This window comes from Cryptomeria japonica, chromosome 11, assembly GCF_030272615.1.
Source record: "Cryptomeria japonica chromosome 11, Sugi_1.0, whole genome shotgun sequence".
NCBI lineage: Eukaryota > Viridiplantae > Streptophyta > Pinopsida > Cupressales > Cupressaceae > Cryptomeria > Cryptomeria japonica.
Window position 1 is genome coordinate 368,686,855 of NC_081415.1, and position 6,746 is coordinate 368,693,600.

Genomic DNA, 6,746 nt, shown 5'->3' on the forward strand with positions numbered 1-6,746 from the left:
TCTCTCTACTGCCAATCCTTGAATCTTGTTGGGAAAAACATTTGCAAACTTGTGCAAAGTTGGCTGGTCATCTGGGGAGTTCTTTATCTTGCACAACCACAGTAACAACATACAATTGACATTCGCACCTTAGATTCTTCTTTACCTTTATTGTTGACACAAACTGTAGAGAAATAGACTTACAGACACCTTGAATTGCTACAAAGTCAGGTCCATCCAAGGATGAGAGGTCTTATTATAGCTGATCTATTTTGGTAGGGTCATAACATTCTCTTGGTTGTTTGTTTCATAATGATGGGACCATGTCTGTTATGGGTGATTTTTGCTTCTACGCTTCAACACTCAACTTCCTTGGATCACTCTATAGGATTGTCATTGTGCCCAGGTGTGCTCTCTTGCTTAACATGTTTGCTACCTTGTTCTCTGTTCCTTGATTTGTATTCACTCAAAAACCTCCTTTCACCTGTGTTGTCATGTGTTGAGTGTAGGTTGAGTAAAGAAGTATTTCAAGCTTCTATGGTTGGTCCTTAGCTAAAACTCGCTCCAACCTAATTAGTGCCTCCACATTTTGAACATGTGGAACATTGACACTAATTCCATGGGCTGGGTAATTTCGCTTGTGATCTTTTGATTTGTGTGATTCATATGCAATCACTCCATTATCTTGCATCAACAACCCACCAAGTTTATCCTTGGATGCGTTTGTGCATATTGGGAAATCTTTCTCCATGTTACGTCCTACAATTGGTGTTGATGTGAGCTTCCGCTCCGACCAGACAAACTTATCATCTTTTCTTTGCAAGAAGAAATAAACCATGGAGAATTGTTGATACCAAATCAAATCTATAGTGTATGTGCTTATTCCGAAAGAAGAACAAATTTAATCAGATCTTGATTGAGGGAACACTTAAGCCCATTATGATATGAGGCCAACAAAGCATGCTATCAAATAAATGAAAATTTAAAACAATTGGGCCTTTATCAACAAGCTCCTCATAAACAACCTATATGGCCTGATCATAAGTTCGCATAACCTTAGGCTTCATGTTTTCCCCACTGATTTCTCATTGCCTCCATGATATGGATCTTATGATGTTTTTTAGGCACCCCAATCTATTCTCAAGTAAAAACTGATATTCTGAGGCCAAATCCATGATTCTTTCACCCAAATTTTGTGACACAAGTTATTTGTTACCTGCTTATTTGCGGCATTATTTGGCAGTCTCTTGCTGTTCTTTAAGTGTTTGTTATTTTGTGTTTGCTTTTATATCAGTTCTTTGCCACTGATGATTGTCTGTAAGCTTTGTCATAGTCTCCTCTTTTACATTATCAGGAGGATATTGTTCTCTATATAACTCTCCCGCTTCTTGTTTAAATTAATTAAGTGGTTCCTTTTAATGCTAACAAAAAGCTTGTTGTTAGGTTTGTTAGGCATAGTTTAGCTTGTGCCATCATTAGTACATTGTTGCATGTAGGTTGTTTGCATTAGTTTGTTTTCTGTTTCTTATATAATGAGCTACTACTCATATGATTCTTATTGCTTGTTCTCTCAATCTTTCATTGTCCTTCATGTAACACACTATAACGAAATAACATGCTAAAATGAAATAAAACATTTAAACATAAATGTAACATGCTGAAACGAATATGACTGTTAACATGAACATTGCAACTTAACATATAAAGAAATTTTTTTGTTTTGAGATAAACAATATCTGAAAGTAATTACATTGTTTGAAACCAAACATAAACGTAAGATAAGAAAATAACTAAGCATTGCATTAAATGAAAGAGAGAGTTTAGAGAGTACATTTCATCTGATGCTAACATTTTGAACTTAATAACTTTTTCAAGATACCAGTGAGGAGGGAAAGTATCATCAAGGCACTTTTCCGCCCAACCACGGACTTAGTAGTCTCCCGTGCCATATCTAGCTGGATTGGCTTGACCCTTTGCAGGGAGGTAACTGGAAGTGGAACTCAATGCCATCTGAGACTTGATGTTTAGAACGTACACATGCTAGTCGACCATACACTATGGGTAACCCCCAACTAGTATGACGCTCTTGACTAGAGGTGTATCTGGTGCTAGTGATCTGACGATAACTTGCATTACGCAGCACCACCTTGGGCAAGGTTTAAACATTGCAAGCACAATTAAACGTGCTGTCAATGATTACCACCCTTTTCGGCATAGATCTAGGGTCAAAATGGGTTCAACTGAACTCATATAGGAACTATGACCATTCGTATCCTTAACATTCATTTGTTAACAACTCTAGCACTCTTAAAAGTTACTGTTTATTTCTTCTCATTTATGATTGCAAAGATTTGTAATGATTCAACTAAATCCCTGAGATGGGAAAATGAGGGGCATAAAAGCCGCTAGCTGTACATCCAACTCATAAGTATGGAATGTAAACCATGCCTGACATGTCTCTGCTGTCCTGGCATCTTGAGGGTAATCACTCAATGGTGATGCTATCTGCATCGAGGTATAGTGGTGCCCTTCTACCCTCTACCTTCCTAGGCTAGGGTATTAGTTTATTTCATAATTTAAAGATGATAATCTCTATTAGTTAGGTTGTTTGATTTTGCTGTTATGATTTCCAGACTTAGCAATTTCTGAAAAAGCTCAATTAAGAGGTCAGAAGTCTTCTTAACACAAGACTTGGATAGGCATCCGCTCTAATATGAGGAATACTGCTTGTATATCTTTTTCCAGCTTTATTACGTTGATTATGGGTTAAATAATCCATATACATTACACATACACATATAGAGTATTATACATACACACACACACACACACACACACACATATATAAATATATATGCATGTATGTTTGTCTATATATATATATATATGTATATTTATTTGTCTACCCATATTCGTTTTGGTTTTTTAAAATGTTCAAGCTAGCAGCCATCTTTTATGATAACCAATTATGACATACGGCTCTTTTTCAGAGGTTTAGATTTTAATTTTTTTTTTTTCAAATATCAAAATGACTGCTATTACAGTCTACCACTGGTTTTATACAAAGATTTTTCTTAGTGAGAAAGGTCTGTAATAGCAATCTACTCGAACATAGAGTATGCTGCTTTTTAAATTGAAGAATCATAACAGCTGAAGAATTAAAACACCCTAACTGGTATGGTTTAACAACAGTATTTCAACAATAAAGATAACTTGGCATATCATAATAAATGCATTCATATATATATATATATATATATATATATATTACATTAGCGTACAGGTATGAGAACTGGTTCATTAGCTCTCAACCCTCCTAAATTCCAAGAACAGTAAATAAATCTGGTTTAATAGCAGAATATTGCAGATGTAGTACGTATTTCATTTTAAAACTGCAGAAGGGTTTAGCCTTAAACAATTTCCAAAGTAATTCTCTGTACTTGCTTTAGATTGGGCATACTCCAAAGATAACCAGATATATCATGGGGTTTTTAGAAATCCTTAAACAAATTGCACACAACTGATATATCTTGATATTTTTTTTTTAGAACACTATATTTCGAAACCTAAGAAGCAATGAATGGAATGTAGAACAAAATCGCAGGGTTTTAGCTAGAATACATGACTTGGTGTATTTTATAGAGGAACAAAAATCTGTAGGATGTCTCCCAGCGCTGTTCCTAACAACAATTTCTCTATTCTAGAGACGCAAAGCAGAAAACGAAATTCGCAGAGCATAAAACCTTATTTCCACGACTGCCTGAAGTAAGAATGAATCGTTCTTTTTCCAGGTTATGTATAATCCAACACATTTTGCTTTCAACCATTGCCATAATACCAGGCATCTTTTCTCTAATCCGCTAGGAGTCACGAGAATTCCTCCTCCTAGCCCCACGCCATTCTCCTGCTTGTTATTGCTTCTTCGTCAAGACTCATGGTTCATGCCAAAAAGCCTTCCATTTTTTGAAGCTTCTACAATATTTACTTTTTAATATCGAACTCCTTTCAAAATGCCTGATAAAATATATAACTTGCTCATCAATTAATAAAAGTGTATATGAGCATGACGCTATGAAAGGGGGGGGGGGTGGGGGGAGGGAATGTTTTGATTGATATTTTTATTCCTTCATGCCACTTATACCTCTAGCAACTAGAGGATGGGTTTTATTTTACAAATAAATAAACAATCAAGGTTTTTACCATTTCTTTTATTTTTAAGGTTACTTAACCTTTTCAAGAGTTCTGTAAAATATATTCGTATATTTACATATATGAATATATATGCCTTATGTATGCATGCTTATGGGGGGCACGTATACTGTCGGGTATACATACTCTTATATTCATGCTATGCATAAGACGTATACATTGATATATATACACATAAATATATTTACATGATAAAACATGAGCTTCTGCGGAATTTAAATAATAATTAATTAAAAATTCCTTAAAATAATAACGAGTTACCTTGAAACGCAATAAAAAACCTAGGGTTGTGAACCCTAAAATCTCTGCACGGACCATCTAGGGTTACCTGATGCGACAACCAATGAAATTTGACAAGGTCAATCATAAGTCTACCTGGCTTAGGGTTTGAGTTTCAGATGGCATTAGTTCTTTCTTCCCTTTTACCTCTCGACTTGAGGATACTTTCCCTCCCTTCACGGAGGACGAAGATCTCCTGTACACACTTGGCCTGTTCAATGAGTTAGATCAAAATTTGTCCTATTTTGACATTTCATACATCATTGTCAAAAGTAAAACATCATGTCATAATGTTAACTATCAAGTCACCAATATACCAATTATGATTCATCAAATCATCATTCTAAGCATAGTTGATTTCATACCAAATATGCATGAACATCTGAGCATATTCATTCAATTAAAACATGAAAAACTAGGGCACATTCATTCAATTTAAACATGAAAACTAGGGCACATTAAACATCTTGCAAGTATAGCATAAATACACTAGGGCAAACATATATCATGTCGTAGACATTGCATATTAACATCTAGGCCACAAGTGGGATGTAACACTTCAAACTATACTTTGACATTTGGTCCTAATCTCTCCTGAGAATATATCATTCTATTTTAGGATAGGAATTCACACATAGATGCATATCTTTGCACAAGAATATCTCACACATTTTGCTATAGACAAAACACATCAGAGCAAAAAAAATGTGAAACAAATTTGGCTTCATTAATATTAGAATGATGTTTAATCCTGGCTATGATGGAAACACGTGGTAATCCATGATGGTATCCTCCTGTTCAATCCATCTTTGTAGAAGATAGGACTCATTGAAGAATGGGTGTGATGGTTGGGAAATGATCCATCCTAATTAAAATTAGAGTACTTTTACTTCTAACGACTCTTGTACATCATGCTCTCTACACTTTTATTTATTAATGCAATTATCATGGCATATTTGAAGTACAAAGCAAACTCCTGCATATTTCAAATTATCCTCTGATTTAACCTGTTTTTCCCTACCTCACATTGAATTTTTGGGACAGGCTCTTCCTTCAGCATAGGGAAGACATCCCTAGTGAACATGTTTTTTCTGGTTGCATCTGCTTTATCTTCTCTATGACTTCTTTTGCCTGTCTCGCTTTTTCACTTTTAGGCATAGTAACAAATTTCTTATTCGGCTTCTGCAGTCCATCTGCATTCTAAAGCTTTCTTGGATTAGGATTTGGAATTGCCAGTTGCTGCATGGCCAAAGCACATTCTTGTACTAGTTGTTCATACTCATAGCAAAGTACAACAGAATGGATACTTTCTTAATTCACTTGTTGCACTAAACTCATTGTTGCAGAATGAAATGTGATGCTTTTGCGAAACAACTCACCAAGTGAAGCATCTTATAGACCCTTCTATAGATATAGCTAGGCTGTAGGCCATTATTCTTTAATATGTGTAGGCATATTCATCAACGAGCTTTCCAACTTACTTGAAGACATATTTAAATTTGTTAATGCAAAACATACAATCTCATCCAAACTGGGTTCTTGTAGGCATCTCTTCTGTAGGTTGGAAACCTATATGCCAAGTTACCCTGAAAAGGTGAACTTTTCTGAAAAACGATGGTTCCATACCAAAGATTTTCTCTGTGTAAAGTGCTATAAGATGTTCCTAAGGAATTTTTTTTTATCTCATACTAGCCTTACCTAATCCAGTTATTTTTTTTTCAAAGTGTGTAATTCATCTAGAGATGGCTGGATGCCCAGAAATCTGCATATTAACCTCTGAGTGGCTAAAACTACTCTATGACCTTGTGTTTTCCATATCCAAATCCTGAATTGGACTATCCTCCATCACCCCCAAGCATCTTTTTTAAGTCCTTTGCTCTGTGACCTTGGTACTTTGCTTTCTTGCTGCACCAATGATTGTCGCCATAATTGTTGCTGACAGTGATGATTCCCCCCAGTAAGAGTTCACTAGAAAGGACCTTAGGGTACAAAATTTGCCCTGTGGTGACATTTAAGAAAACAAATCAATCGCTTTGATACAAATCTATGGGTCTGAAAGGAAAATTTCCAAGAGTGAAATCTGGAGACACCAGCCAAACACGGACCAAACTCTGCATCTCTCTCTAATGGAAACTCAAGATGTTCTAAAATCATTTTTTGGAGTGAATATTCTTATAGCTATTTTATAATGTAATATCTTTAAGTTGAAATATTTTTTAACTTTCCAAGCTATTAATGTTCTATATATTGACAATGACGTTTATTTATTGTCCTGTAGA